Raw genomic sequence first — 14,699 nt, forward strand, 5'->3', positions numbered from 1 at the left:
ACTTTACTTTACTTTACTTTACTTTACTTTACTTTACTTTACTTTACATGCACTTACAAGTGCATTCATTCCATGTGTGTCTTTCTGGATTGTGTTTACCTCACTCAGGATGATATTTTCTAGTTCTGCTCTTTGCTTGCAAATTTCATGATGTCATTGTTTTAACAACTGAATAATGCTTTATTGTGTAAATATGCCATATTTTTTATTCTTTTTGCTATTAAGGGATATCTAAGTTGTTTTCAGTTTCTGGCTTATATGAATAAAGCTGCTATGAACACAATTGAGCAAGTGTCTTTGTGGTATGGTAGAAATGTCCTTTGGGTATATGCTCAGGAGTGGTATAGCTGGGTCCTGAAGTAGATCAATTCCCAATTTTCTGAGAAATCGCCATATTGATTTCCAAAGTGGCTGTACATTGTACTCCCAGCAGCAAAGGAGGAGTGATCCCCTTCCTCCACATCCTTGCCAGCGATGAGCTGTCATTTGAGGTTTTGATATTCAACATTCTGACAGATTTAAGATGGAATCTCAGGGTAGTTTTGATTTGCATTTCCCTGATGGCTAAGGATGTTGAGCATGTCTTTAAATGCTTCTTGGCCATCAGAGATTTTTCTGTTGAGAACCCCGTTTAGATTTTCATCCAATTTTTTAATTGGATTATTTTGTTTGTTGACTTTTTTAGTTCTTTATATATCTTGGAATCAACCCTTTGTCAGATATGGGGTTGATGAAGATTGTTTTCCCATTCTGTAAGCTGCTGATTTGTCCTTTTAATGATATCCTTTGCCTTACAGGAGCTTTTTTAGTTTCATGAGGTCCCATTTATTAATTGTTGATCTTTTAGGGCCTGAGCAATTGGTGTTCTGTTCAGGAAGTTGTCTCCTGTGCAAAGGAGTTCAGGGTTATTCCCACTTTTTCTTTTATAATGTTAAGTGTATCTGGCTTAATGTTGAGTTCTTTGATCCACTTATGCAAGGTGATAGATATGCATCTATTTGCATCATTCTCCTTGCCTACATCCAGTTAGACCAGCAACATTTGGTAAAGATGCTTTCTTTTTGCCATTGTATATTTCTAGATTCTTTATCAATTCGGTGTCCATAGGTGTGTGGATTTATTTCTGGATGTTCAATTCCGTTTCATTGATCAACCTCTCTGTCTTTATGCCAACACCATATTGTTTCTATTACTATTTCTCTGTAGTGCAGTTTTATTTTATTTTATTTTATTTTATTTTATTTTATTTTATTTTATTTTATTATTCTCTGTGTATGAGTGTTGTCTGCATGTATGTCTGTATACCACATGCATGCCTGGAGCCTGAGGAGGTGGAAAGCTTCCATGGGAATGCTAGGAATCAACCGCAGGTCCTTTGCAAGAACTACACATACTTTTAACTACTGTGCCAACTCTCTAGTCCCTGTAGTGCAGTTTCAAATCAGGAATGGTGATACCTCCAGTTCTTTCATTGTACAGGATTTTTTTAGCTATCCTCATTTTTTTGTTTTTCCATATGATGTTGAATATTGTTCTTTCAAATCTGTAAAGAACTGTGTTGGAATTTTGGTGGTAATTGCATTGAATCTGTAGATTGCTTTAGGAAAGATGACAATTTTACTATGTAAATCCTACTGATCCATAAGCAAAGGAGATCTTTCTGTCTTTTGATATCCATCTTTTTTTTTGTTTTGTTTTGTTTTGTTTTGTTTTTGTTTTTTTTTAATTTCTTTCTTTTTTTTTTTTTGAACATGAAATGCTTTTTTTTATAGCATGTTTTACAAGGGGAGGGGGTAAGAGGGGCCAGGTGGTGGAAAAGTACAAAATCTTCTTGGCCTGTGCCTTGAAACATGTCATGGTCTATATGGTACACTGCCTTGAATTATGATCTACCTGCAGTTCTTCAGAAGATATGGTACACTGCTTGAGTTATGGTCTCCCTGCTATTCTTAAGAAGACATGGTACTCTGCTTTGAGTCTATCTGCAGTTGCTAAGCAGGATCTTGCAGTTGCCAAGCTTCAGAGGACATTGTGCAGGTGGGGAAAGGTAGGGGGTAAGGGTAAGGGCGAGGGTCCTGGCTTCTGGCATCTCCCCCTTCTCTGTTTAGTTAGAGAAGGCGTCTTATGTTCAATCCCAACTATGTGAGTTTTGAATTTGTATGTCTAATTATGGGGGGTCTTAGACAAGTTCACAACCCCAAAACACTGATGTGAGACGAGTCACATCGATGGTCGAAGGCTTTAGGCTGTCGACGATGGGCAACGTCAAGGGACTCTGATGTGGGTGAAAGGAGGGTGAGAGCCCTGTCTTAGGCCATGTAGGCTACACCCACTCCCAGCACCACGCACTCCTTTTCGGCTGCATTGGGTGGGCCCCTGGGAAGTGGACCTACAATAATCCCGTCATTGGACTAACTCACAGCCATCCTAGTCTCTTGTAAATGTTCAAGTTACCAACCATTTGTCAGTTTGGGGTGTAATATTGTCATAAAGGAAGGCTCCCCAATGTTAGCGGCCATATCAAGGGTGGCCTTGGTTTAGGAAAAAGCCAATTTTTGTTGTGGTGATCAAGAGGCCAAGCTCTCTAGCGAGAGAAATGAGGGCAAAGCCAGGCATACCAGGAACCCTTCTGGAGGGCGTGGAAGTCTAGGGGTCGACCGTAGGGGGAGGCAGGGGAGCTGACAGCTGTGTCAGTCTCCTGCGGAGTCACTTCTGGATCCTCTGCAATTTTCAGCTGATGGTAATGAACTTCAACTGCCTTCTTGATGGGAGCATCAACCTGGTTCCGTGGACAACAGGTCACGGGCGATGATCTCTGTCTTGCTCAATCTTGATGTCGTGCGCACATCCTCTCAATGAGGGTCCGTCCGGATGGGTCCGTGCCTCGAGCCCCACGTCTGGGTGCCACTTGACCCGACCGGCGGGTCCTGGTTATTCGTGGGGACGAGGAGGACTGCAACCTGCTATTCTTCAGAAGATATGGTACACTGCTTGAGTTATGGTCTCCCTGCTATTCTTCAGATGATATGGTACACTGCTTTGAGTCTATCTGCAGTTGCCAAGCAGGATCTTGCAGTTGCCCAGCTTCAGGGGACCTTGTGCAGGTGGGAAAAGGTAGGGGGTGAGGGTAAGGGCGAGGCTCCTGGCTTCTGGTCCATCTGGGTTAGAACTTCTAATAGCAGGCATCACGGGTGATTCAATTTTACCTGGGATGCTGCGTGAGTTCAAGCTCCTGGGAGTCCCTGTTTTTCTTGGTTTTCTGCGGTTGGGTACGGAGCTGCTGCCTGCGACCTGCTCTAGGCTCGGTCCCAAACCGGAAGTCGGTTGATATCCATCTTAAATGTCTTCCTTCAGAGACTTAAAGTTCTTGTTATACAGGTCTTTCACTTCTTGGTTAGAGTTAGCCAAAGATAGTTTATATGACTATTGCAGGTGGTGTTGCTTCACTGATTTTTTTCAGCCTGTTTATTGTTTTGTATATAGGAGGGTCACTGATTTTTTTTTTCAAGTTTATTTGTTATCTAGATACTTTGCTAAAGATGTTTATCAGCTTCAGGAGTTCCCTGATAGAATTTTTGGGGGTCACTTATGTATACTATCATCTGTGAAAAGTGACACTTTTACTTCTTTCATTCCAATTTGTATCCTCTTGATCTCCTTTAACTGTCTTATTGCTATAGATAGAACTTCAAGTACTATATTGAATAGATATGAAACAGTGGATAGCCTTGTCTTATTCCTGATTTAACAGGATTATTTTAAGGCTTCCTCCATTTAATTTGATGTTGGCTATTGGCTTGTTGCATATTGATTGCTTTTATTATGTTTACGTATGTGCCTTGAATCTCTGATCTCTCCAAGACTTTTATCATGAAAGGATTTTGTTAAAGGTTTTTCAACATCTAATGAGATGAATATGTGGGGGGTTTCCTTCCAGTTTGTTTATCTAGTGGATTATACTGATATATTTTTGTATGTTGAACCATCCTTGCATCTCGAGATGAAGTCTACTTGATCATCATGGATGATGCTTTTGATGTGTTCTTAGATTTTGTTTGAGAATGTTTTATTGAGTATTTTTACATCAATGTTCATGAAGGAAATTGGTCTGAAATTCTCTTTCTTCTTTGTTGAGTTTTTGTGTGGTTTAGGTATCAGAGTGACTATGGCCTCATAAAATGAATTTGGCAATGTTCCTTCTGTTTCTTTTAGTGGAATAATTTGAGGAGTATTTGTATTAGCTCTTCTTTGAAAGCTGGCAGAATTCTGGTCTAAAACAAGGGAGGATGGAAAGAGAGAATACTGGAAGAGACAATTGGAATTGGAGTCATCTCAGAGGTGTGGTAGAAACCTAGGGCAATAGAAACTTCCAGGAATCAATAAGGGTGACCCTAGCTAAGACTTGTGGCAATGGAGGTTATGAAGCCTGAACCAGCCATTTCCTGTAACCAGGCATGATTTCTAGTAGAGGGATTGGGACACCAATCTACCCATAAAACTTTCAACCTATAATTTCTTCTATCTACAAGATGTGCTGGGATAATTGTGGTGCAGAAATTATGAGAGTGGCCAAACAATGACTGGTCCCCCTTGATACCCATGCCATAAGGAGTCAACCCTTGACACTGCCCTGAATGACAGGAGCCAGAGGCTAGACAGCTCTGAGACCCACAATATAACCAAACACAAATGGAAAAAAAATCAATGAAATTATTCCTAAAGATATTCTGCTACACTAGATTGGTTCTAGCACAGTTGTCATCAGAGAGGCTTCCGCCAGCAACTCTTGGAAACAGATGTAGAAACCCACAGCCAAACATTAGAAGGAGCTTAGGGAATCCCTTGGAAGAGGGGGAGGAAGGATGGTAAGAGCCAGAAAGGTCAAGGATACCTCAAGAAAACCTACAGAATCAACTAACCTGGACCTGTATGGGCTCACAAACTTAACCACTAACCAGGGAACTTGTATGGGACTGATTGAGTCCCTCCACATGTATGTTACAGTTGTGTAGCCTGGTCTTTTTGTAGGACTCCCAACAGTGGGAATAGGAGCTATCTCTGCTTCTGTTGACTTACTTGGTTGCCTTGTCTAGCCTTACTAGAAGAGAAGATGCCTTAATAGAAGAGGAGGTTCCTAGTATGACTGCAACTCAATATAGCATGGCTGCTTGATATCCATTGAGGCCAGTCCTTTTCTGAAGAGAAATGAAGGAGGAGTGGATGGGGGCTGAGGGTAGGGGACTGGGAGGAGAAGAGAGTGGAGAAACTTCAGTCAGGATGTAAAATAAATAAAATTAAATTAAATAACATTAAAAGACAAATAAAATAGCTAGTGAGCACTTACTAGCAATCTGTACTATTCTGGATGCTTTACATGAATTAACTTAGACTTGTGAGATATATACTATTTGTAAGTGTGTGTATGTGTGTGGACGGTTGTATGTGTGTGTGTGTCTTTGGTATGTGCACACATGTGTATACAAGGGTGCATGTCTATATGTGCATGGATGGGGAAAGAGAGGGACATCATGGATCCCCCTCTATCACTTGGTCTTATTTCTTTGAGGCAGGATCTCTCCTTAAACCTGACGCTTACATTGTTTTGCCTAGGCTGGCAGTCAGCAAACCACAGTCATCCCCTCTCTCCATCCCAAAGAGCACAGGGGCTCAGAGTCCACAGACCATGACAAGCTTGTTACGTTTATGCTATGTTTTGCTTTCAGATCCTTGTAATAAGAAAGCAAACACTTTCCCACTGAGCCATCTCCCAGCCACAGAAAGTACTATTGTGAACACCATTTTACATGTGATTATGATGACCAGATAGTTAAAATAACTTCCTTAAGATAACTGACTAAGAAATGGAAAAGCAGAGACTCTAACCCCAGTAATTTGTTCCTAATCCTATAATTAGAACCTTACCTATGCAACCCACTATTTTCGTTATAGCTAACCCCTCTCCCATGTGTTTTGTGCACTTTAGTAGCAAAATAGTTTGCTAAGAAGCAAGAAACTAAGTATTGTATGAAAAAGCAAAAGCTAGAAGTCAAATGGTGTATTTATTTGGTTTGTGCTTTGTGATGTTTACCCTTAAAAATAGCACAATGACCACAAAATTACACATGAGACCAAGATAAAGAGAAAACATCAAGCAGTGTCATCAAAATATTCATCTAACATATACTTCAGGTTTTCTCCCCGAGGATTATAGACATTAGAGAAGTGTAGAATCACTCTGTGCCATACAGCCATGGAACAACCTTCTAGCTGCTGGCGTTGCGATGAGAACCTGCAGTTCAGGAAGTGAGCCAGAAAAGGCACAGACAACTCCACTGTGGTGGTTAAGTGTAGTGGGCAGCTCCAGGATCGAGCTGAGAGTGGCTTAGTCTGGGAGTAGAGGCTCTGTGGGCACACTATCCTAAAAGAAGCAGACATATTTAAGTCTTTAAGGTCAAGTTTATTTGTAAAATAATTTAGCTGGTCATTCTGTCCCTTAAAACCAAAATTAGGGAGGCTCAAAGCCTTATTCCTGACTTGTAGGAAGTCTGTCTCCTCTTTGGGTTTCTCCAGATCCCCAGAGATTCTATTATGAACGTCTTGTGGCTCTCAGCCCTCACCTCTGTTCATGAGGTCAGTTTAGAGATCATCATGCCTTCTGAGGTTTAAAGTATCTCTACATTTACCTTAACCTTCCAATGCACAAACAAAATACTCGCTTGTGAATGCACTGTCTGAATCTGAGTGTCTCAGAATACTGACAAGGAATATACTACAGTATCACATGGCCCTCAAATCTAATGGAGAGCACATCCATTCATAACAGTTCTTCACCATCTTCCACGGCTCTGGGCCTTCTCCAGCTACATGCACAGACACTGAATCATACGTTGTGGCCACTTGCCTGTCTCTTACTTACTTCAAGACTGAAATTCAGCAGAATAGTGCTTTGTACCTGAACTCCACCTGTGTCTAGGCCAGGATACCATCCAAGGAAGTTGTTTTTTTTTTCAATAAAATCATCATTTAGTTTGTCTAGGCCATTAATATACCTAGAACATGATCTACTCAAGGGAACAAATGATTCTTTTCAGCCTATTCTTACACTTTGGCTCCTTTTCTTTGGCTATTTGATTTTAAATTGGGGTGGAGGGAAGCAAGCAAACCAGACATATATAATAGTTAAACCTCAGAGGAGTGAATTTTCATTGCTTCCACACCCATTCACCACTACCAACTACCCTTTAATCAACTAACTTCAAAAGTTAGTTATCAGTTATCACCTAAGAATGATGGATGTGTACCTCAAGTTGCTACAAGTGGACTGGTCAGAATTCTGAAAACTTACCAGTCAGAATTGCTACAGATTCTGAAAACTGAACTTTTTCTAACACTATCATATGATCTTTTGCCTTATTCTAGAGGAATAAAAAGAATAATGATAAATGTAGAATTTCTAATTTCTTTGAGAGGGGTTGAAGCAACATACATATCTCCAAATAAAAATTAGTATTTGTTTGCAAATGTCTCAAGAAGAAATAGTGCAACTGTCTTCCCCAGCCAAAGTTAAAAGCACATCACAAGCTGCCTGGTGATATACCTAAGCAAGCACAGACAGGTTTATTATCTGAAGACTCAAGCAGCCCATTTCTTAAGACTGTTAGTAAGTGTTTAGATGTTGAATAGCCTTCAAGGAAGAAAATTAATCAAAGAAAATAAAATTGTATTTCTTCCTCAAGACTGTAATAAGATACAATGTGGGAAAGGAATGGAATAAGCAGGTAATGCAGGATTTATTTTATAATCTCCCACCTCCCCAAATCCCACTGCCTCTAAAGCAAATCCTAAAACCCTCTGTAGTGAATGGAAATTGAATAGAGGCTGACTCTTATCCTACATGTTCTTATTGGTTATATAATGATACCTACATTCAGTTCAGCTGCCTCCTAGCAGAGCGGGGGTTTGGGGATTTACATTGGTGAATTTGTAATCCCTGCACTTTGCAGCTGATCATTGCAAGAAATGCAAAAATAATTTTTATCATATTGCTCTTTTGTAAAGAACATGAAGAAATAAAATAAATCCCAGCAGAAAAAAAGGCAATTTTGTGCTATATTTTAAGGTTTCCTACAAATAATATTCAAACTCTGTTAACTTCACGTTATCTATATTTTAGTCTCACATATAAGCAGAAACCTTGGAAGTGATGTGTTTGTAGATATATTTTTTTAACTGAGTGTAATAAAATAAGCTGAAATGCTTTTATAGAAATTAGACCTTTATTTTAGATTAATTCATAGATTCTGGCTTATTAACTTAAAATTGCAAAAGCGTTTTTGCTATTAGACCCTCTTGACTTATGTAATTAGTTAAAGACTTTATGCCAGTTTCATGTGCCTGGAGGTTTTGCATTCTTCTTTGTGAAATCAGAGTTTAAAGACAAAGATCAACCCTTGATAATGTTGATAAAAATCACTTAAACGGATAGAATAGTCAATGAGACTTTGTGAGTGCATTACACCCCATCTGAAAGAAGAATGTTATTAATTCTCAAAAAGTGTTCCTATCTTATGAGAGATTTAACAGTATGTAAATGTGGTCAGGATTATTCAGGTCATCTCATGGTGATTCAGGCAGGAGACAAGCAACAGGCAAGAAAGGCAGTACAGTGAGCCAAGTAGACATTTAGTCACATAGACACAAGGGTTAGGGACAGAAGAAGCCAGAGGCAGAGGTAGCAAGAGAAGAAAAATTAACTGAGCACATCTAATTTACAATAATATCTTTTCTTTTGGTGATTCTGGAGACTGAGCCTAGGCTATGCAAGCTCTCTAACAGGAAGTAAAATTTAATCACAGTGTCTCACTAAAATGCCCAGCCTGGAATCGAACTCATTCTGTAGTTTGTGAGCTTGGGATTCTCTAGCCTCAGCCTCAGCCTCTTCAGTAGTTGGGGGTCACAGACCTGTGCAGCCGGCTCAGCTTGCCAGATGTTACTCTGTGTATCCTTATGTGAATTCATTAAAGCTCCTTGACACCATGAAGCAGAAACTAATATCATCCACATTGTACAGATGGGGAAACAAAGTACTAAAACGCTCGTGCTAACATTCTCTCTTTTTTTTTCTACTTCTTTTGAATAATCAATTAGACTATGACAAAAAGGGGTGGGAGAGGCATGGGTAGATGGATAAATAACAAATTCTGCCTTTCTGGGTGGAAAACAGATTTACATTCACTCTCTAAGTTATCTACTTGGCTTCTATGGTTACTTTCTATCCAGGGATTATGAAGAGCATAAGAGAGAATGCCTTTCTTTTCTAAGAAAACAGGAATTTCTAAACCTACCAAGCAGGACAGACGTCTACCAATAGTTCCTCTTTGCAAAGTATGACAAGGTGCCCCCTCCAGGGATAGCACAACAAAATGTAACTCTTCTTGTCAGATGAATTAAAAGAAAAAAACACCACTCCAGGAGGAAGACACACACACAGAGGGGGAAGGGAGGGGGAGGGAAAGAAAGAAGGAGAGAGGGAGGGAAAGAGGGAGGGAGGGAAGGAGAGAGATAGGAAGAGAGGGAGGGAGAGAGAGAGGGAGGGAGAGTTAGGGGAATGGAAAGAGGACATTATTTCTCTGGACTAAAGTCATCCAAAGCCAAGGCCCTAGCCTGGCTAGCAGATCAGCCTGAAGCAGCTGGTGCTCTTCTGTGGGACACAGCCTCTGTCAGTGGTCACATGCTGTGTCTAGGAACAGATATGTATGCTAGTTTTATTTTAAATACTTCATACTCCAATAGTCCTAACCATCAATGTTGCCTATGAACTACAGCAATGTAGTACAGCATGTCACAGTATCCCTAAAAGTGTAATAGTAGTATATCTACCTTGACAGTAACCAACAGCTCTTTAACTAAATGCAAAGGCTGCTCAACAAGAAGGAAATCATGACTGAAAACCTATCTAACTCCCTGAGGCTAGTGATGTTATGGATCTTGGAGGAGCACCCACAACTTTACTAAACCTGCAAAATCCCTAACTACACTCTAAGTATTTGTTCTTTTACTCACAAATCTAGATCACACCCATCACCAAGAAACAGCTGCTCACAACAGATAGAGGCCATAACAGAGGCCACAACGAGTCCAAATGAAGAGAACAAATGACTGCTTACTGTCCAGGCCCAACTGAAACATCTGATACAGCACAGCTCCTGCCCTTAAAGCTCAAGGAACATAATGGAAGAGGGACAGGGAGAGTCTAAGAGCCAGAGAAACAGTAAGTTTGCTGTGAGTTGCATCTCTTAGAAATGTCAGAAGCTACACCCATGAAGTCTCAGAAACATGACTGCTTAAACAAGACCTGAATGAACACGACACCAATAGACATTCTAACATGGAAGCGGAAATTTTCATGGGCCCTTGCCTTTAGACAAAGAACTATGGGTAACTAAGGAATGCTGAGAGCAGGAGATAATAGTTTTCCCAGGGGAGGTTGTGTGATACCAAGTGGTCAATCCTAAAATCTTATACAAACAAGTAGCACAATGCAGACTATGATGACTAATCTTGGTTGTCAATTTTACTGTATTTGGAATTAACTAAAAGCCAAGCAGCTGGCACATCTGTGAGGGATTTTTCCTGGTTGGATTATTTGCTGAGGAAGACCCACCCTAAATCCAAATCATTTGAAGTCAAAAGACACATCCTATACATAAAAGGTCATGAGATAAAGATTCTTCTGCTTTCTACCTGTTTACCCTTACTCTTGCTGGGAAGTTCATCTATCCTGTTCCTGAGTCACTCCTTTACTGGTTGTAGAACCTACTTCTTTAGGATTTCAATGTGAAATGAAAACTAGCTACTCTCTAAGTCTTCCCTGGGATGGTAGCACCATACTGTGACTGTTGAGACACTAGTCTCATGGACTGAACAGCTACTGGATCTTTGGATTTCCCATCAGGAGAAGGTCATTGTTGACCTTCTCACAGACCACACAGCCCATAAGCTACTCTAGTAAATCGTGTGTGTGTGTGTGTGTGTGTGTGTGTGTGTGTGTGTAAAGCCATAATTGATGAAACAGAGGTCTTGAATTTGAGAGAGGGCAACACGGGGTACATGACAACAGCTGGAAAGGGTAATGGAAGAGAAAGCCACCTAAAGCCCAGCCACCTCTCTTAGGACTCAGACTTCCCTACTTTCTCATCCATAACAGTTTTACTAATCTTCTCAGCCTTTGTCTAGCTTGAAAAACATTTCTTAACTCAGTTCCAACATCACTTTCTCTGGAAAGCTATCCCCAAAAGCAATGTCAAGAAAGGACGTAGACCACGCAGGAAACTGTACTCTTCTGATGATAGCATCCACTAACAAAGACAGTCAGACTGAAATTTAGACTGAGAGTCAGACTGAGATCAAGGAGTGGTTTAACTTCTTGTTCCTTCCTCAATTTAGTACAAGTGAAATAAATGGTACCAAGGCCAGGCCTCAGTACTCACTCTCCAGTGATTTACTCCAGGCTGAGCATCTCTAACCTGAAAATTCAAAATATGAAAGGTTCTAAAATATGAAGCACTTTGAACACCACTTAGCAAAGCAGAAGAGCAGATGCTCTGTGACTATGGGCCCTGCCCTTTCCGTTAATAAAAGCAATATGCTTGCCTTTCCCCAACCCCACTAATCTATAATCCTCTAGAGCAAAGTATGTCTTATTCACATAGATTGTATCTTTCTTCTCACCCCACCCCTCCTCAACATAATACCTTACACATTAATATTTCCTAAATAAATATTTGATAAATGCATGCAAAGATGGTATACCCTTAAGGACTTTAACAATTTCTAGGAGAGATGCCAAGATTTCCCATCAAAGCTACAAGACCCAATAAGGCATAACTGAGATATTAAGTACTGTGGAAGTTGTTCTTTGAGTCATGCCTGACATAGATTTATTCATATATCACAAGTGTACAGAGCATGTGGATTTTGGGGTTTTTTTTCACAGTCTTCTTTATTGTTATTAAGGTTTTACCAATGTGTTTCAGTTACAGAGCACTTCACTTATTTAATTCCACTATTGGCCATGTTTTGGGCCTTGCAAACTCCCCTGAAATCTCTCAAACACTGAGCCACCAACCATGCAGCATACACTAGCTGGTCCAAGGCCCTTGACACATATACAGCAGAGGACTGCCTGGTATGGCCTCAGTGGGAAAAGATGCATCTAACCCTCGAGAGACTTGAGGCTCCAGAAAGTGGGGAGGTATGGTATGGTAGGATGGTGGACATCCCCTTTGAGATGGGAGGAACAATAGGATGATGAACTGTGGGAGGGCAGACAGGGAGTAGGGCAACGACTGGACTGTAAAAAAAAAGTAAAAGCAATTAAAAAATAAAAAATAAAATGCTAAACTGAAAAAAGAAATAGAAGAAGTAAAGCAAGAGCTAATTCAGGCAGAAATTCATGATGGGCTGAAGCAAAAATACCAGTTCTATCCAGTACTTCACTAGAGACTAACTCTACTGTTTCTGAAAGTGTGATACAGTCTCCTTTGATAACAAGAACCACCTCTTCTGGTACAAAAGAACAGATTAAAGGAGGAGGAGGAAAAGAAGAAGAAAACAAGGTAAAAAAAGAAAACTGAAAAGAAGGGAGAGAAAAAGGAGAAGAAGCAGCAGTCGACAGCAGCAAGTCCTGACTCTAAGCCTATAGATGCATCTGTGCCTGAATCTTCGACATGGTTGTATCCTTACTGCCAAAAACCATCTGGATGCAGATTCATTGTATGTAGAAGAAGTAGATTTGGGAGAAGCCTGAAGAACGGTCGCCAGTGTACTGGTGAACCATGTTCCTCTAGAACAGATGCAAAATCAGATGGTGGTTTTACTTTGTAATCTGAAGCCTGCAAAAATTCGGGAATATGCTGTCTCAAACAATGGTGATGTGTGCCAGTTCACCAGAGAAAGTGGAGATTCAGGCCCCTCCCAACGGGTCTGTTCCTGGAGGCAGAAGTACTTTTGATGCTTTCCCTTGGAGAGTCTGACAAGGAGCTGAACCCTAAGAAGAAGATCTGGGAGCAGATCCAGCCTGACCTGCTCACCAATGATGAGTGAGTGGCTACATACAAAGGGGCTCCCTTTGAGGGGAAGGAAGTTTGCAGAGCACGTGGTTGTTAATAAAGAATGATTTTTCTGCTGAAGGCACTGTTCTCGGAGCTGTAGGAGCAGATGGGAAAAGAGGAAGAAAATCTCTGCCTTCCAGGCTGAATAAAGACAAGAAGAGTCAGGAACCTAAATAACTAGACCCCAGCATGGTGGGTAACGATCATGACAGAAAGGCTCAGGCCCTCCAACAGGAAGAGCGGCAACCTACAAGTTGGCAGTGAGAGAACTGGTCTATAGTCTTTCTTGTCCTCACAGCCTAGGAAAGAGGGTTGCCACCACGGAGCCAAGGAAACAGCCCTGCTATTATAACCAATACGCACCATGCTGGAAAGTCAAAAAACAAAAACCAAGACAACAACAACAACGCCTACCAGGCATATACTAAATGCTAACAGGAATTTATTCGATGTGATCAGATTAACTTTTTAGACACATCTATGTCCTTTTTATATTGCTGTTTGTTTATTCACCATAAACTACTTATTGGTTTTATAATCAGATTTTAAAAAAGTCATTACCCATCTTATTTACTCAGTGTTCATTCTGATTGCATTCTACTGGATAGTAGTAACACAAGTGTGAGCATATGCTCCCTAATATGCTTTCACTATGCTTTTAAAGGGTATAATTACTACAGATGATATCTAATGCTCAATTCCCTTAGAATCACTTAAAAATGTCAGTTGGGTAATATATTCAGACTGTTATTTGCAAAATCTTAGGACCTATTATTTTTCTGGGGTGGCTTACTGAATTATCCATCCAGAAAGCTTAAAACAAAAACAAAAATACCAACCATTTTAAATGTGACAACATAGTTCCAAGAGTGGGGAAGGACTGGAATGCTTCACTAATGTTAAATGACTTGGGAAATTGAAACTACATGTATCTGGTGGCCCAGAAATTGTTTCTGTGTATTACTCCATATTAATCAATTAAATGACAGAACACAGAACCCATGGTATATGTATAGTCATTCATGGACTTGGCTTCAGAATCCAAATTCAAGTATGTTTATATAAAATAAAATAAATCGCAGTATTTCTGACAAACAGACTCTGTATTAAAGTGACTCCTAATAGCTAATTGTTATATCAGTGGATGAATTCACCTCTCAGTCCTCATCAGAGAGATGTTTACTCACAGAAAATGGTAATTAACATAGAGACCCACAACTAGCCAAGGTTCCAAGACCAAGAGATGGTCAGCACTAATGACCCATTTAGTACTATATGGCACCCCTTCCTCCAAAGGCTCAAGGATCATTGTGGAAGAGGGGAATGAAAGAGTGTGAGGTCCAGAGGCCACAGGTTACTATGAGGAAGCAATGTTTTCCCATCCTCCACTGCTAGTATTGACTAAAATCATCCTCATAGATTCCCTGGAGCCTCCCCCATCCCAGAGATGGCACATCCTAGAGATGTCCTACTCCCCCATCCCATCACCAGCTGCTAATTTCTATTCACTCTCTCCCCGTACCTGATCCTCACCTCCATCTCTCCTCATTCCCCTCTCCATTTCCCCTACTACCCAGTTCCCTCCAT

The 14,699-nt window shown here is 40.5% G+C and overlaps 1 pseudogene; it reads left to right on the forward strand.

Annotated features, from left to right (window-relative positions):
• Positions 1 to 12,399: 12,399 nt before the first annotated feature.
• Positions 12,400 to 13,167, forward strand: LOC114618016 (annotated as a pseudogene).
• Positions 13,168 to 14,699: the final 1,532 nt, after the last annotated feature.

This window comes from Grammomys surdaster, unplaced genomic scaffold (genome assembly GCF_004785775.1).
Source record: "Grammomys surdaster isolate TR1022 unplaced genomic scaffold, NIH_TR_1.0 139, whole genome shotgun sequence".
NCBI classification, from domain to species: Eukaryota; Metazoa; Chordata; class Mammalia; order Rodentia; family Muridae; genus Grammomys; species Grammomys surdaster.